General features: G+C 34.0%; 1 long non-coding RNA gene across 1 annotated transcript in view; it reads right to left on the bottom strand.

Annotated features, from left to right (window-relative positions):
• Positions 1 to 17,584, bottom strand: part of LOC150099000 (uncharacterized) — a 42,495-nt gene extending 24,911 nt beyond the window's left edge. The window contains exon 1 of the long non-coding RNA XR_016549485.1: positions 17,369 to 17,584. This is a non-coding gene — a long non-coding RNA (uncharacterized LOC150099000). The remainder of the gene's footprint in view (positions 1 to 17,368) is intronic.
• Positions 17,585 to 18,016: the final 432 nt, after the last annotated feature.

Genomic DNA, 18,016 nt, shown 5'->3' on the forward strand with positions numbered 1-18,016 from the left:
TTAATGAATCAAAAAGCAGAAGTTTACTTCAAATGGGAATTGAAAAATAACTCGCGAAATCTGCATCGCAATGCTGAATTCACCTCTTAAGAAGCTTGAAACGTAGTTTGATTATACAATAAGAATACGACTGCTGAAGTTTAGCTCAGTTTAACGGCGATATCCTTTGGATGAAAGCGCTTGGGTTCGAATCCATCTAGAAAGCAAAGAATCTTTATAAGAGCAATTCAACATTGGCACCCTTTGAAGATGCCTCGCGAAACCTCTTAATAGGGATTATCAACTCCTTTACAGTATATTCTGTTTCCCTGCCATCCACCATTTACACATACCTCAGCTGCCCGACTTAATCCAAAACCTCAACCATCCCTATTACTTCTTGTCTATTGATTCAGATTCTTTCATCGATATTTCACAGGGAGAATCACTTTATCGTGTGCAAATAACGTTTGATCCGGCTAAGCATTCTATTATTGAGTGGTTTCAGTATTTTGTTGCTGGAACTGCAAATAGCATCTTCATGGATAAGTCTAAAGACATGAACAAAACGTACACCGAAATATACTGTGTATAAGAGTACTGTTCTTGAGTCATCAACCGTGAACCGCTAGCAAATAAACAAGAGAAGATAGCACAGCACAGTACTAAAACTTTTCATAACTACACGTCGCAGGTGGTTTTAAAGAAATAACCTATGACTTTGTATTTAAGAGTTACAGCTCGTGTGCATACCTGCAACTAAATTTTAAAAAAAAATTCTAAATGGATGGGAAACTTTTAGAACAATGAAGTAGACAATTAAAGGGAACTGATCATTTATAATTTTCGTTTATAATTTTCATTTAAATACCAGAACTATAATGAAAATTATAAACTCCAGGAACAGTAGATTTTGCTTCTGCAAATCAAACTGACTACAGATCGCTTACGCTTTCACACACACAGCAGAACTATGTAAGGTGTAAATAACGACCCTGTCATTATCTGACTTAGGCTTTTCTTTAAAAAAAAAAAAAAAAAGCCAAGTTATTGAAAGAAGCCATTAGGCCTAACAATTTGAAAAGAATGATAAGCCCTATGCAATCGCTATGTAGTGATTGGATATATACAATGCGCATTTCTAATTATATTTCTGTTTTCTACGGCCTTTTTATCAGTTGTCACTTGAAACGTTTCCTTATGAAAAACAATCAGCGCCCTCTACACGAAATTAAACTAAACTTAGAACAGTAGGGGAGAAAATTTACTTTTGGATTCGAGACGTTAATTTTGACATGTAAGCAATATTATTAAAAGGCGAATACACAGAATGAGTCCGATCCTAAATTTAAGCAGCAGCACACTCATCGCAATATCAACGCGGCTACTGTCTTGCCTATAAAATAATTATGGATGTTCATTTCTTTTAATAATCTTAATGGCAAATTGGAATTTTTGCTGTCTTTTCCAATGAAAACAAGTCTAATTATAGAATAATAAGTACTGATCTTTGAGGTTGCTTGAAATTCCTCAAAAAGAAACATAAATAAACAATTATGAATGTTTTGGAGAGTTTCAACATTTCTATTGCCATACAGAGATTATAATCATTATTTAAAAACACATCTTGAAATCAAGTTAACATTAGGAGACAGCATAACGTCCAAGCGGTCAACTGTTTCACATCTCCCATACAAAGAAAATGAAAACGGACAGTCTGCAAGGTTTCATTTTTGCTCTGGATCCTTTAAAAATCTCAAGAAAAACACTCGTCTAGCATTAAGTTGATCGTTGTACTGCTCCCCCCCCCTTCTCCTCCCCTGAAACGCTTGGTGTTCTTATTTTTATTTTTTTTAAAGCCTGAGGAAAACTCGATAACTTGAAGAGCCCCGGAACGGGAAAGTGCAATTTTCGGTGAATTTCTCATGGCCGGAATTATGACCCTCTAGCGAATAGTAGGACGTCTACAGACAGGCCTTTTATGGTTGTCGCCAGTGTTCCTGCTACTAGCTTCAAGGCCTGGAAAGCATGAGGAGGAGGATCCCTCCATGCAAATTACATTTCCTTAACTTTTATAGCCTCTATTTTTATAGCCCGCTATAACCCTGCAACCAATGGTGTTGGCAGAGAGCCAAAGTGGGCGGGTCAATTTGACACATCCCAGAGTAGCCAGCTGCAAGCCCATAATAGAACTGGTATTACTGCACTCCAGATAATTGTCCGATCGTTATTAGTTAATACTGTCTAATTAGTCAAAATGCAAAGATGTAATTTGGTTTTGTAGGTAGATAAATGGAAGCTTTTTTTCTAAATATAATTTTATATCAATTACCAAATTCGTTTTAATTGTGAAGTTCGTTTAATTCTTCCCCGAAGCAATCTTCAAACTCGTTTTGTTAGCCAATATTTATTTATTTTTTAGAATTAATAACTATTATGTAAAAAATAAGCTGAATTTTGATAAATTTCTATATTCAATTCTTTCTACAGCCTAGTTTTAAACTTTTTAAAACATCATAGAAGAGTTGGGTGAGTATTTATCCTTTAATAAAATGTTTTAATTGAATAATATTTGTTAAAATATCTAAAATTTTCTTATAATAATTAAAAAAAAAGTTAGTTTTCAAGTAAGTGTTGACACCTTTTTCTGTTTCCATTGATAACATAATATCTAAATTTTATATTTCTTTAAGCATTCGATGTTCATTTTTTTTTCCCTGCTAATAAATGCCTGAAAAATCTTAAATTGGATCTTAATATCATAAACTGGATTCTTTAACTCAGAATACCAAAGATGAATTAAGACTACGACTGTTAATCATACTTCGGAAACTCGGATCTCTGTATAAGAAATCAATTTATTTCTGTTAGTAGCTAAGGAAATGCAGTTTTTGAGATTTAATATATATATATATATATATATATATATATATATATATATATATATATATATAAAAGTTTGAGACCATACAACGCAATTCTGTTTCAGTTTGATTGAAATCAGACCTTGAAGTTCTTTTGGATAGACGGCATGTCGTAATCGTGTAGAATAATATTAGTCTGAGACCAGTTATCCCACTAAGATGATCATTATTTATAGATAATTATTATAAAATAATTTGGAAAAAAAAATATATTATTCTAAAAATGACTTTTATATAACAAGTATTTTAAAATACTCGTTAATATTGAAATCTAGTCATTTCACCTTTTAATATCCTGCATAGAATAATTCTTTAATGAATCTAATATTAACTGATGCAAATTGATATTGATAAGAATCATTTATTTGTATATGATTTTTTGTAATTTTGCTTTTCGGTTACTTTTTTTTTTTTTTTTTTTTTTTTTGATTGTGTGGAGAATTGAGTGGAAAACCAATTGTGCTACTCATTAAAAACTAACTTTCATTAAAGATATTCCAGATCTCATCTCGATTCGTTATTCTATTACTGTACTTGTATTTATAAATGCACTTGTTCTCTTTTCATTGGTAATTGTAATACGAAAATACGAATATAAATATGCAATCGATGTTCGCCATGTTTTCAATTCCAACCAACTGTAAAGTGTACAACTTCGATTATGAAGTTCCAGTAAAGATTCATCCCATTTTCTTTGTATCCACTTTCATAATGTATGTCATTTGATTCTCTTAAATTCAAATAGGCGAATAACAATAGTGAATAACAACAACAATAATACTCTATATATTCATCATGCCTTTTCTGTATGAAGTATTCAGAAAATGATAGAGATATAAGTAAATATCCAAATTATACGTAATTAAGAGTGAATTGCGTCGCATAGCGTGCGTGTGACCAAATTATTACCAAGAGGAATGGGCGATAATATATGCGTGTGTTATGAATCGATAAAGCAAAATGTACATGCAACTACAAAGAACTGAGGAACCGCTATAGCTCATCCGGTTGGTTTAGGAATACCTGGGCTCGAATCCTCTAGGACGAGGAGGATCTTCATGTGGACTTTTCAACTGAAGGCGAGTTAACTGATCTCATACGGTGGTCGGAAGTTCTCCTACCGGAAACTCAAGGTTTTTCATCCCTCAAAAAAGCAAACCGGCCAGGGGGGGGGGAACACTTAACGAACATAAAGCATGAGACAGCGTTTCCCCACCTTTTTACAAATGACAGATAAATGAACAGCGGTTATGTTCCAGGATATGTTAATTTTGTTCATAATCGACCTCAAATTCTTTCTTTAGATGCTCTGCAACATTGGAATTCTGTGTTGTCCACACTAATCTTTGCTCGTCCATTTCATCAAACTATGTTAATCCAACCATTGTAGTATGATAATACATATTTAGGTATTCTCGACTGGATCGTTTCCGTAGAGCACCTAGTAAATGATATAACATTAATCAAAATATTAATATTACTTCCTTTGAACGATCTACTGTCCAATTATGGTGAGCTCTGTGCCAAAGAAAACAAACCAGAGATGGAGGATGATATTTGGCTGCAAATGCATAAACAGAGGCTACATAGTTCGATAAGTAATGGTCTACTCAAAACACATAGTTTTTGATATTCCAGCAGTCTGTTATCAATTTTTTGACTTTCTTAACTCTTTCTTAATGTTCTGTCTTTCAATACTTCAACGACATCCATCTTAGTTGATCTGATTCTCTAATGTACTAGAATCTTACGATTTGACTGACTAACATGGCAGCTTATGATAACACCTAACTGTATATCGGTTAACTAAACCATGTCCCATTTTCAATATTGCACACAACAGCACTGGAAATGGATGTGTGCGATGCTGTCAGGTCATTCTGTTTGTAAGAGAGTGGTCTCAAAAGTTCTCGGCCTATCAATAAAAAAACAAATTTATAATTTCAAAATTATTTTTATTTTTCAGCATAATCTCCCTTAAGACTAATACATTTATTCCAGCTATACTCCAGCGCCATTATTTCGTCCCTGCAGTGGTTCTCAGCAAGATCTGCAAAATACCCCTCTACAGCTGCAATCAGCTCTTGATTCGAAGAAAAACACTGACCAGCTAGGAAGAGTTTTAGTTTTGGAAAGAGATAGAAGTCAGAGGGAGCCAGATAGGGAATAGGGTGGATGTTCCAACAATTCATAGTGCAGATCCCTTAATTTTCCCATTGCCGAAACACCTTTGTGGTAGGTGCATTGTCTTGATGAAAGATGATTTTTTTCTTCTGCAAACCGGGTCTTTTCTCACGATTTTTTTTTTTTTTTTTTTTGTTTAGTCTGGTTAAAAGATCGGAATAATATTCCCCGGTTACTGTTTTATCCTTTTCAAGATAATTAATAAAAAAAATTCCTTTAGCATCCCAAAATACCGATGCCATGACCTTTCCTGCTGATGGAACCGACTTTGTCTTCTTTGCCGCTGAACAACCAGCTTCTGTCCACTGTTTTGACTGCTGTTTTTGGATTCTGGTGTGTAATGGTGAATCCAAGTCTCATCCATAATAATAAATCGACACACAAAAAATCAATTTTATTCTTGTTAAAACTCTCCAAGCACTGTTCAGAGATTTTCATGCGAGTGCGTTTTTGATGTGCTATGAGCAAGCGCGGCACCCATCTCGCGCAAAGCTTTTTCATTTGCAATTCTTCATGCAAAATATATCCTACACGTTCTTTTGAAATGCCTACGATCTTAGCAATTTCACGCACTTTGACTCGCCGGTCATCCAATACCATATCAAGCACTTGATCAATAATTTCTGGTGTTGTTACACTTTTTTTGACGTCCTTCACGTGGATCATCTTCAAGACTGGTACGGCCACGCTTAAGCCCATTTCTTAATTGTCGAAAACGAAGGAGAAGAGTGCCCATAAACTTTCATGAACTTCGAATGAATTCCTTTTGGCGTTAAACCTTCTTTTACAAATAATTTTATAACCGCGCGATACTCAATTTTATCCATTTCAAGGGATACAGACAACACTTTTGCTTCAGTATAAAACAAACTACTTGGTAGAATGACTTGCAATTTCACATGGATGCTTATAACAGATGTGCCAATTTAGAAAAAAAAAAAAAAAAATCGTGCTGATAGCTTTGCCATCTATGGTCGAGACCGAGAACTTTTCAGACCACTCTCGTATACCTTGCTGTTCAACATGCGTTTTATAATGTAAGATTCAAAAAGATTGGGATATATCCAAATATTTTTGCAACATAGTGTACATTCCTTTAATATATTTGCTAGCCAATCGATGTTTCTAGTATGCATGGCAAAGAGAAATTCTATTTGTAGAACGATTTTATAATTATCTGCTAAGAGTCCTTAACAGAGAAGACGAAGTGTTTTGTTCCAAAAAAAACTATTTTTTTTTGGTAGATCTCTCAATGCACGGAAGTCATTTAGTTTTAAGGACTCATCATATCAGGGCAGGCAAGATAAAACTGATTGTTTCCTTGGTTCAAGTTTCTTCATAGCTTAAGACGGACCGCCAGCCCCCCCTCGTATATTATCCCCCCGAAGCATTTCATAGGCTTCTGGCGGTCAGTGCACAATGTTTCTGAATATGTCTATATTTGCGATGCACATTGTGATTTTTAAATCATTCTGGAAAAAATAGGTAACAATCTATCTTTATTAACTTCCAGAGGATTTCAGGAAATTGCGCATTCTATCTTACCCACTAAACAACAGTTCTATATAACAGGGTGAAACTATAACAATAGTTCCACCCTGCACGCTTCACATGTATCTCGCGTATATTCACCGTATATTCACTAGTCATCTAGTTTCACCAACTAAAGCTGTTGGCATCTTCAGGGTACATTACTGATGGAAGGCACTAAAAAGTCAAAAACTGTTACAAACTATAATCAACCGATTCCAATTATATTAAACAAAGAACAGAGCGCGTACAATACATGCACTGAGCATGCATGATCTCACTTGTTGTTATTTAGGAACGTTCTATGGTTGGCACTAATTCAGTTCTGGCGAGTTGAGAGATCTAATAAGGGTCTTCCAGATCACGGGTAAGATTAGTCTTTGGTTCCTGTTAAGGTTTTGTGTACAGCGGGCAACTGTTCTATTACAATTCGGGAGCAGAAGTCCTCCTCTATGTAAGGAATTGTGCTTCTATCCCACTCTATGGTATGGTTCGTTCTTGAGAAATGAAAAGCTAACCCCGATTTTTTTTTTCTGTTATTATCGACGTCACCTATATGTTCTTTTTGCCTAATTTCAAGGCTCCTTGACGTTTGGCCGATGTAATTCAAGCCGCACGAGCAGGGTATGTTATAAACTCCAGCATATTTGGAGAAAGGATGGCTATCTTTCGGAGATCTTAAGAATTGTCTAATCGTTTCTGTAGGTTTAAAGGCCACTCTTATTTTATGTGGTCTAAGGAGTCTTGAAATCTTATTGGGAACTGTCCCTAAGTATGGAATGACGATGGTAGAAATATAACGTATATCATCTCGTTGTCTTTTCAACCATAGAACGTTCCTAAATAACAACAAGTGAGATCATGCACGCTCTATGCATGTATTGTACGCGCTCTGTTCTTTGTTTAATATAATTGGAATCGGTTGATTATAGTTTGTAACAGTTTTTTACTTTTTAGTGCCTTACATCAGTTATGTACCCTGAAGATGCCAACAGCCTTAGTTTTTGTGAAGCTAGTTGGTATAACATAGTTGTTTATTATATGCACGTGATTAATATAATCCCATTAAAAGTCATTCCAGAGCTTTTTGGTCAAGAAAATTAAACTTTTCTTAACACACAGATACAATGTTTTCGAGATTAGGGCATAAAATGCTCATAGCATCATTAGGAAATAGCTAATTTAAAACCTGTCTAAAAGTGATGTTCAGAGGGTTCTGTCAGCGTTAAATACTAGGATTGTCAATTGTAATTGGATTACGAGGGAAAATGAAAAAGAAAAAACACCAAAGTCTAAACAATGCGTACCAGAACAGGCTTCCAATATATCATGCCGTTATATCAATAAACAGGATAAGTCTTTTGCTATACACAAAATCAAATCTTAAAGTGTCTTCACAGTTGTCGATGCTCATGTCTCGCGCAGTCGAAGAACAAACATTTCAGCTCCTCTTTCCATTTACACCATAATCGAAAAAAACCTGCCGTCGTGCTGTTCGGCGAAGAGTTTGAATCCCAACGGGTCAACCCTTTCGTCATTTAAACAGACGAATGTCAGTACAGAATGGTGAAAAGTGTAACTCAAAGAAAAGTGTGGGAATGGATGCACATTTTAAGAAAGAGAAACTGAAACTGAAATGATAGCCACAGTGGGTACGAAGCATTGCTGTTATTACTATCAAAATATTTCATAAGTTGCACTCGCTGAGTAGTCAGTGCATCCGTCAAATCAAGAATTTGTTGTCCCTACGCAGTACCAACATTTGTCTTTCAGTTGGAAATATCCAGGTTCGAATCCCGCGATAGAAACTTACGGGATATTTAACTGAAGATGAGTTAGCCATTCTCGTAACGGGATGCCAAACTTGATATGCAAAACAGATAAAGAGATCAGACATTACATGCAATTAAAACATAATATTCTAATTTCATCGTTGCATCGTCAACTATTCTTCAGCTATAACCATCCCCGCAATTGAATACATTCTTACAACATGCTAATTCGAAGACGACGTTTCTAATCCTAACTAGTGTGTGTTTTATGGTCGATTTTGTTGTGTTATGCGGGTAAGGTAACTAGAACCAAACTTATACTTTTTATTTTTCTGCAAATCTAGCACCATAAACTTAAATTTAAAATTATTGCTTCTCTATTTTATTACGCAGGAACTTTATAAGGAGTTTTTCAGTTGATTGCGATTTAACCGGTTTCATACGGATATAATAACCATTGCGAACATTCTTCCTAGTGGCCATCATCTATTTGCCTCTCAAAATAGCACTTTTCACTTGTTGGTGAAGACCAAGAAAGCTACACAATAAATGCCTTATAATGCATATATTGGAAGAAAAGATATCTTACTACAACGGTTTTTTTTTTTTTTTTGATAACGATGCAAATGGAAAGAAGAGCTGAAATCTTGGGAAAGAAGAAAGGACTACTACGAAAACGCAATTTGGTTTCAAAACCGTGTTATTTTAGAAAGAAAATCAGCACAGATTTACTCTCAAAAGTGAATCATAATTGATTTACTGGATTCTGACTTTGAGCGATACGATGGATAAAAGGCAATATGTTTATCTTCATCCATCGCATTATTTAAAAGATTTCTTTTCCTCCAAGAGGCTCTTTCTATTCTTCTAGATTCATATCCCGTCCTTAAAAAAAAAAAATCATTAGTCGTGTTCATATGACTAACCAGATTTGCTGTTCCAACTGCTGAAAGCAGGCTGGAGCTAGTAAGTGCCACCATTTTGGCACTCAAAATTTAAGACGCGAAAGACAACATTCTAGGATTACTTAACCATTGAATTTGTTAAATAGAATAGATTACTGTCAAGGTTATTAAATGGCTACAAAGATTCGTTAATAAAACAATTCACGATCATTTAATTTTGGCTGGGTTGTATTACTTGGGTTATGCCAGAAGCAACTAAGACCAGCTAACTCACGTTCTGCTGAAAGGCCCTTAGAAAGTTCATTGCGTCCTATACGAAGATTGGAACATGCCTTTATAACCGAAGGGCAAATGCTGGGTAGTCCTAGCGACCGTGCTACGGAGATGCTGCTAAATCGGGCCAACAGTCATAAAGTAAAACCAGAAAGATTAAGAAAGTAGATAGACAAACCTTTCAGTAGCGATTAGATCGCCATTCGTTGTACAACCTTCACGCATGCTCATAAACCATGGCATTAATCTAGTTTTTCTTTTCTTCTATTTCTGAACAAGCTTTTGCTCATGGCGATATTTTTTTCCAGACGTACTAAGATGTATTCCATTGATTTCGTGTCATTCATTCACCCTTTCCATTGAATAACATTTTCGGAATACTAATTACGCCAACAGTAGTAGGAAACAGCTCATTCTATTCTCATAACTTTTGTAGATATGAAGTATATTACGATCATTGCGTACAGATCTGTTAAACATTTGGCCCATTCAGCCTTAAATACAGAGTTTGCAATTGAAGATCGTTCAACCGATTATGACCATTTATTAGTTTAAAAAAATTGATTATTATAAACTTACTATTCAGTAAAAAGTACGGATATCTGAAAGTACGGATATCTGTCTAAGCAACTGAAGCTATAAGATGAGAATGTGTGTTACTCGTGTATCCTATGGCAGGTTTATCTGTTTTCCCCAAAAAAACCTTGTTTCTGGAGGAGTAAAATCCTGTAGCAATTATATAAGTGAGAGCCTCCGTAGCTCAGTCAGTGCAGACGAAGCTCTTTGGTCGGAATGACCTGGGTTCGATTCTCGTTGGTGTCTTTTTCGACGAAAGGTGAGTTAGCTGGTCTAATATGGAGAAAAACTCGGATTTTTCGTCCCTCAGAACACACACGGATTACAGTCATGAATATGTCCCAGCTATATGCCCAATCCCCCAATTTTATCCTAGCCCGGATAAAATTGGGGGCTTGGGGAAAGCAATGGTGAACTACCCTATAAAAATCTCACCAGGAATACTTTGTGAGCAATGTCTACAAAGTCATCTACAGTCGGAAACGACTGAAAGGGAAAAGGTAGAACTATATGAGTGTGAGGACGGAAAGTGTGAGCCTTATTGAACAATAGAGAGTCGCTGCTACCGACTACGCTACTGAGGTAGTCAGTATTTCTATAGAATGCTTTGAATATCAACCATATAATCATAAACAGTTTACTAAACTAAAACTTACGAGATAAGAAAAAAAGAAATGAAGATTTGTGCTGCCTCTTTATGTCGAAAAATTACTTTATTTCGATCTTATTAGCATCTTCTTATTTAGTTTGCTACGGATATGAATATAATAAGAAATCTTGCATCACAGTAAAATTCATTGCGAAAGACTTGTGGCTTCGTTCATTTTTTACTCCCAATCTTCTTGTTTGCACATTTTAGAGTGTGTGCATGATTGAAAAATTTAAAGCGAGTTTTAGATTTTATTCTTTCATTTAACGACTTACGCAAAGCAGATGAACATCTGATTATATTCGCGCCTTCGCAAAATGGAAAAACATAAAATGGAAAGTTCTGTTTTCTTTTTTATAGTTTCGTAGCTGAAATAGTGAGAGAGGTAAATAGTGAGAACCAGCAGATGACTGCGCATAAAACAGGATTTACTAACATCTGTACAAATTATGTAAGATGGAATTTTCCTGTACTTTGTTAGAACCAAACTCTGATATTTCGCCGAAAAACAAATAAATGAGGAAATTTGAACTTGTTTGTTTGTGACTATTCAACTGGAAAATAATATTTAAATCCTAGAAGGTAACATTATTATTATTGCATCTTTATCTCTTTAATATAATACAATGAGATGAATGATTCGCAATTGTGCATTGATGACTAACTACAGCATGTCTGTTACTCATCATTACAAAGCTTTTTCGGTTATGGAAACGGTGACCTAAGGTTCGTATTTCCCCTTGATATTTTCCTCCGAAATTGCCAATAATCTTGTACAGTTGCATTTGGCGATGAGAACTGTTTTACATAATCTTCCACTCATCAAGGTTTTCATTTAAAGGCAGAATCTATCGCAAAGCATTTCATTTTGTACTAAGATGTTTAAATAATATGTTAAATGTCAAAATAATAAGATGTTAAAAATTTGTGATGATAACACAATGATAAGGGAAAAGCTTTAATGAAATTATGTTAAAAATATATTAATACTAATATTTTAAAAATATATTAATGCTAGGAAGTTAAAAGGATTAAAAGATGTTATGATAAGATGCTAAAATGGAAAACAAAAAGTATTGATGATGAGTTGTTGAAATGTTAAAACGATTTTAGTGATAAGATGTTAAAAATGATTTTTTGAAAAAGATTTTAATGATAATATGTTTAAGAATTTAAATATGCCTTTACCTTGTTGTAATCATTAAAAACAACCAGGAATTGCGTTTTGGCATTCGTCTAATCCAAAATTGCCGTAACTTAGCTTAGAAAAGTATCAGGATATAACGTGCATTTCTTCTAACACTCACTCAGTTAACTGACTTTATGAGATAACAAACCACATTGTTTTATTCTGGATTTCTGCCTTATTCGGCTAGTTATATATGATATAACTGGTGATATAATCGCATGTTTTATTGCCTATTGTTTTTTATAATACATTATTAATGACTAGGAAAACTACAACAGGTTGTTGACGAAAATAGTACATATATGACATTCAACAGACGATTTCCAGGATTATGTACAACTTTAATTATAAAATAAAGATATTTTCCTCTTCCGTCTCTTCTTGTATTAAACTGAAAAGTATACTACATTCATTCACTTATAATATTAATTTTAAATTATTTCAATATGATGCCGAAAACGGTCTCAAAATAGGTAAGAAAATGCCCAAAATATCAAACGCTAACGTAAAACTAACCAATTAATTTACATAAGGAAATCACACACACACACACACACACACACACACACACACACACACACACACACACACACACACACACACACACACACACACACACACACACACTTTCCTTAAACAACCAACAATTACCGAGGTCTGATCAAAATGAGAGCTTTCTACCAAATGGGACAGTCCTTGGCGTCCATTACTGCTTTATGTCACTGTAAGTCACTTCCACTAAAGTTTTGTTTGATATTGTCGATCCAACCCATTCTGGGCTTAGCTCTTTTTTCCTAATACTTTCTGGATAAATTAATCTAATTTTAGTGACCAAACGAATGTCTCGCATTCTGAAATCATGGCCGAACCATCATAGCCTTTTCTGAAGTAGCTAACCACTCGGCAGACGTATCCCATCATTAAGTGAAGCCATCTTGAGACAACACACACACACACACACACACACACACACACACACACACACACACACACACACACACACACACACACACACACACACACACACACACACACACACACACACACACACACACACACACACACACACACACAAAGAGAGAGAGAGAAAACCAGATTACTGTAAATTTTAAGTTTTATTCTTACTTCTATTTGCACTTTCCATAACTTTTTGAAGAATCCAGAAGCTATTTTTAACCTTCTTTCGTCACTCCCCCAATATCAACTACACGACTACCAAGATAACTGAAATGAGAGACTTACATCCTTTAAGAAAGACTGAAGCCTCATCTTTATCACTGTTTTCATTATTATTATTTTTTCCTATTGATAACCAAGTCTAGTTTATTCCCAGCATCATCAATTGCACCAATAAAAAGCTCATTTCTTCCTCATTTATTTGTAAATAAGGCCAGATCATTATAGTATAATCCAGATCAGTTACTTTAAGATTCTTAACTACTTTAGTCTTAACTTAACTAGTTTGTTCTTGGTTTACAAAGCCGCATTGTTTAAAACATTATCAAAATGCTCTATCTCCCTTGCCACGATGGCACCTTGCTCTTCAACAGTGTGTTATTTTTATATTTTAATAACTTCTCTCCATTCTTTCTTTGATTTCTCTGATTTGCTGATAAAGTAGAAGTTTTAATCTGCTTTCGACTGTGTGCATTTACTCGTTTATTAATTTCTAGTAAACCAAGAACTAGTTTGTTCTTGGTTTACAAAGCCGCATTGTTTAAAACATTATCAAAATGCTCTATCTCCCTTGCCACGATGGCACCTTGCTCTTCAACAGTGTGTTATTTTTATATTTTAATAACTTCTCTCCATTCTTTCTTTGATTTCTCTGATTTGCTGATAAAGTAGAAGTTTTAATCTGCTTTCGACTGTGTGCATTTACTCGTTTATTAATTTCCTATACCTCAGTCTATTGTCATTATTCGGATTTTGCTCTGGATTCTCGTCGCTTTCTCTTATTAAAGCCCTAAAACAGACTTGAACTAGTTTCATGTACAGCCTTCTTGAAGTCGTCCCTTTCTACATAATGATCTTGCAAGGTAACTCTTTCATAATATCTGAGAAGCTCACGCTGGTAAATTCTAGCACTGTCATCATTGGTCAATGTTTTACTGTTAATAATAACAGTTGATAGGCCTTCGAATGCATTTTATAAGCTTCAACTTCTCTTAAAAAAGTAATGGTCCTATCCTATCTATTCACCACTGTACGTCCTATTGTTTCTAGTGTTCCGTAAAAGAAGTAGAAACATTTGATTAATATAGCACAAACACATAGAAACGCAGCTCAGGCTATTATGTCCTTTGCCTGAGCTATACTTCAGAGCCAAAGCCTTCTGTATTACGATTGTATTCGCCTGAAATATCGCTATGCTGAGCTATTCGAAAATTTTAGTAAATCTACGGAAAGAATAGATCCGTACGAATATCGTCAAGTTTGAAAGCATGTTAAAGAACGAAATTTTTGGTGTGTGTGTGTGTGTGTGTGTGTGTGTGTGTGTAATCTTTTCCATTCTTGCTTGTTCAGAAATCTTTTCTATTCTTGCTTGTGTAGTTTTCAGTTTTACTTTATATAAAAGATTTTCCGTTTTTGAATCTCTGTTATCCTTGTTTTTCTTACAATAATTTTACGCTAATGAAATATCTACAGATAAGCAGTGGAATTAATATTTGAACTACGAAGCAGTAAGGTCATCGATATATACTGATTTAAATTCACGTACTCTTAATTCTGATTTAAAAAAAATTACAACAGTAATGTAGATTATCATATTTTTAAGAGTAAGCAACTAAAAATATGCATTTGGTCTGTATGTTATTGTAAGCATTTACATTTTGAATAATCTCTTATTAAATCACTCCGATTTTAAACTTGGTTCAAAATAACGCGTTACATATATTTTATGCTAATAAAATACATGTAAATATATATATATATATAAAATAAAAGTTGCTAACTTCGTCTGCGAAAACGCTTTTAGTTGCTAACTTAATCTGAAAAAAACATGTTAAGCATACAGAATTATAAACTTTTCGATAGTTAAAATTTAATAATATATAAATATCAATATTTCATCGATAAAATGATCAAATAAAAAATAAATTAGACATTTCCATTGTGGAATGGTTACGTTATGAAGTTTTCAATTGTTGGGATAATTTTCGTCAACGGCTTAAACAATAATATAAAAGTGGAAAGCCTGAGTTTGATCTGCGCAAATTTTCCGGGTTCGATCAGTTTTATGCTCAGTACTCGAATCAGTCCAAATTTTATTTTATTTATTTTCCTTTTTTAAAAATGCTTTGGGCGATTAGCTCTAGTATTCCATATTTTTATTCATTCAAAACTTCCATCACATTTCAAAGTTACGTAATAAAAAGTAGGTTATAAAAATAAAACCTTTTATAATTCTGCCAGATTTATTTTAAGCATATTAATAACATTATTCACAACAGATTCAGATAACCAATATAAAAAACGGGAGTGTGGTTGTATTTTTTTCTTTTTTTTAAATTAAACTTTGGATAAATTCGTCTTCATATTTGAGCTTTTTCGTTCGCTTTTTCTCCCTATTACAAAACAATAAACATCACAGCGGATATTCAGGAGAGAAGTATACTAACACTAAATTTATGTTTGAATTGTGACTTTCTCTGTTATTTGCCTTTGTTATAAAGGCTGTATCTTGATCTATTCGAGCTAATTCAGAAAACCCCGCGGATGAGAACTGTACGTCGGCGACCTCGCCGAAATTCTTCGGCCTTCAGCCGCATACTGGGCGATCGCAATTTCCGCACAAGTGATCGGAAATTATGCACACGATCCAATAAACATGTTTATTAGCTTTCTGAGAATTTCTCCCTCAAATGGTATCATTAATGACACGTCGTTTATTTTTTATTTATTTAAACTGTGTATTAAAAAGGTGTCTCCTAATGTTATAGTTTTAATGCGCGTTTTGATTTTTTTTTTCAAATGAAAGATTATAAAGCACGCAGAGTTCATAGATGAATTCTTCTTTAGTTTTGATTTTTTTTTTTATTCTAACAATTCGTTAGAATAAAAAACAACCCGAATTCATTAAACAACCGAACTATTGTGATGCGGAAATTTTTATTATTTTTTTATATTGAAGTCTATCGATGCGGTAATGAAATAAGATCAAAATATACACACGCTCTCACAAAAATCCATTTGTTTATAATACCGAACAAAATGGTTCATTGCAATTGGACTTTAAATTTTAGTGATTTGGCTAACGTTCGTTACACTGTCGATATATTTTCCTGGTTAAGATTATAAATTAATTAATTATTTAAAAAAAAAAATCCACTTATTCTCGTGCCTTGATTTTACTCCTAAGCACCAGTTGAAAATAGTGAGTAGAAATTTATATTTATTTCTCATGAAAACCATTTCTTATAAAAATAAGTAATCACTAATGATGGTATTGTCGTCAAGAAAAGAAGATCGTGTTTTTCGTAACAGCTTTTTTACTCGCTGATTAAAAACGATAGTATACTCAAACTACTTCTATGTTCAGTTTATGACTCTCTTCAGTATTAGTTTAATAATAACGATAGCATATAATTACGGATGATGAAAATGCAGCTCTGATCTCTAAAAATAATAGAGAATTGGAGCTTGAAACAGTGATAAAAGAAGAAGCATGTGTAATATTTTATACAATCTCATAATATATGAGATTGTATTATATTATTTACAATCTCTTAATATGAAGTCTCTTTCGAGGTTTTTTCCATGTAAATTTTGAATCAGTTTTAATTATTAGTTCTGGACTCCACAGAGGGGAAAAAGCAGGGAAATGAGAAGGTTGGGAAGGCTGTTCATGAACAATCACGTAGCCAGCCAACTGTAGTCTTTGATTTCCATAATATTCCCAATATTCTTCCTTATATGTTCAACGTACAGAGTTTAGTTTATTTTCTGAATTGTGATTCAGGACAAACATTACAGTTTTGTAAAATTTACGGATATCGAAGCATATCTTAGCGAATTACAGTTGCGTTGTAAGTTCCGAATTACACATTCTGAAAAAGAAACTGCATTTATTATAACACGAAAAGAAGAAAAAAAAAAGGATTTAAGATGGATTTGGAGTAATCCTTACAGCACAAACGACATTCGATATATGCCAAGATACACTATAAATAATCTAATGAGAATTCTTTCAATAAAACCATCCTTAAAAAAACTAATATGCCCAGTAATTCTTTCTATTTAGTAGTTTCTTAAGTGGCCATAATAAAACCCACTAATATTCGTATGAACTTCAATTTCAAATCCCTTTATTTTTATACTCCCTCAACTAAACGGCTTCAAATTAAAAAGTTCTATTTATAGTGACAGTTGAAACGTTTATTTACCTGCAAGTATCCTGTGTCGAGGATTATAATTAGATCGCCAATCCTTCATCTTCTTCACAGTTGGAAATGTCACTCAGGTGTTTTATCAGATGTTTTTATTTAGGCATCTTGAAGCGGAGAGTGGTAGATAGTCTTGGACACTCCTTGAAAACTGACATTAAATTACAATTCAGTGTTTGTCAGATGATTCTTTTTTATCCTCCCTCGAATACTATTCAGAATCCTCCCCGATTTCTTTTATCTAACCTTTTTAACCTACCGAGCATGTACAACGTCTTTGCATGTCACTAGTATGAACTCTTTCCATTTCATCCCCCCCCTCCCCAACCTACATAGACAGATTTGTAGGATTTCTTTTTTTGTGTGGGCATGTCTACATCATTCAACCTAAGGGTTGTCTTGCAGATGTACTTAAAAGAGGAAGTTAAAAGTTTGATAGTGATAAACATGACGTATGTCACGAACAACCAATCAGAAAGGCACTCTACTATCGCCACTTCAACTAATGACCCCCCCATTCGTCCTTGACGACTTGATAGTTAGAAAGTAGATGAGTTAGAAGGAAGAATTTTAATTGGACGAACAAGATGTAAAGGATCTATCGTCGGGTAGAAAGTTATAAAAGAAGGATGGGTTGTTAACTCGCCC

This window comes from Typopeltis vanoorti, chromosome 15, assembly GCF_054136105.1.
Source record: "Typopeltis vanoorti isolate ZY-2024b chromosome 15, IOZ_Tvanoo_1.0, whole genome shotgun sequence".
Lineage (NCBI taxonomy): Eukaryota > Metazoa > Arthropoda > Arachnida > Uropygi > Thelyphonidae > Typopeltis > Typopeltis vanoorti.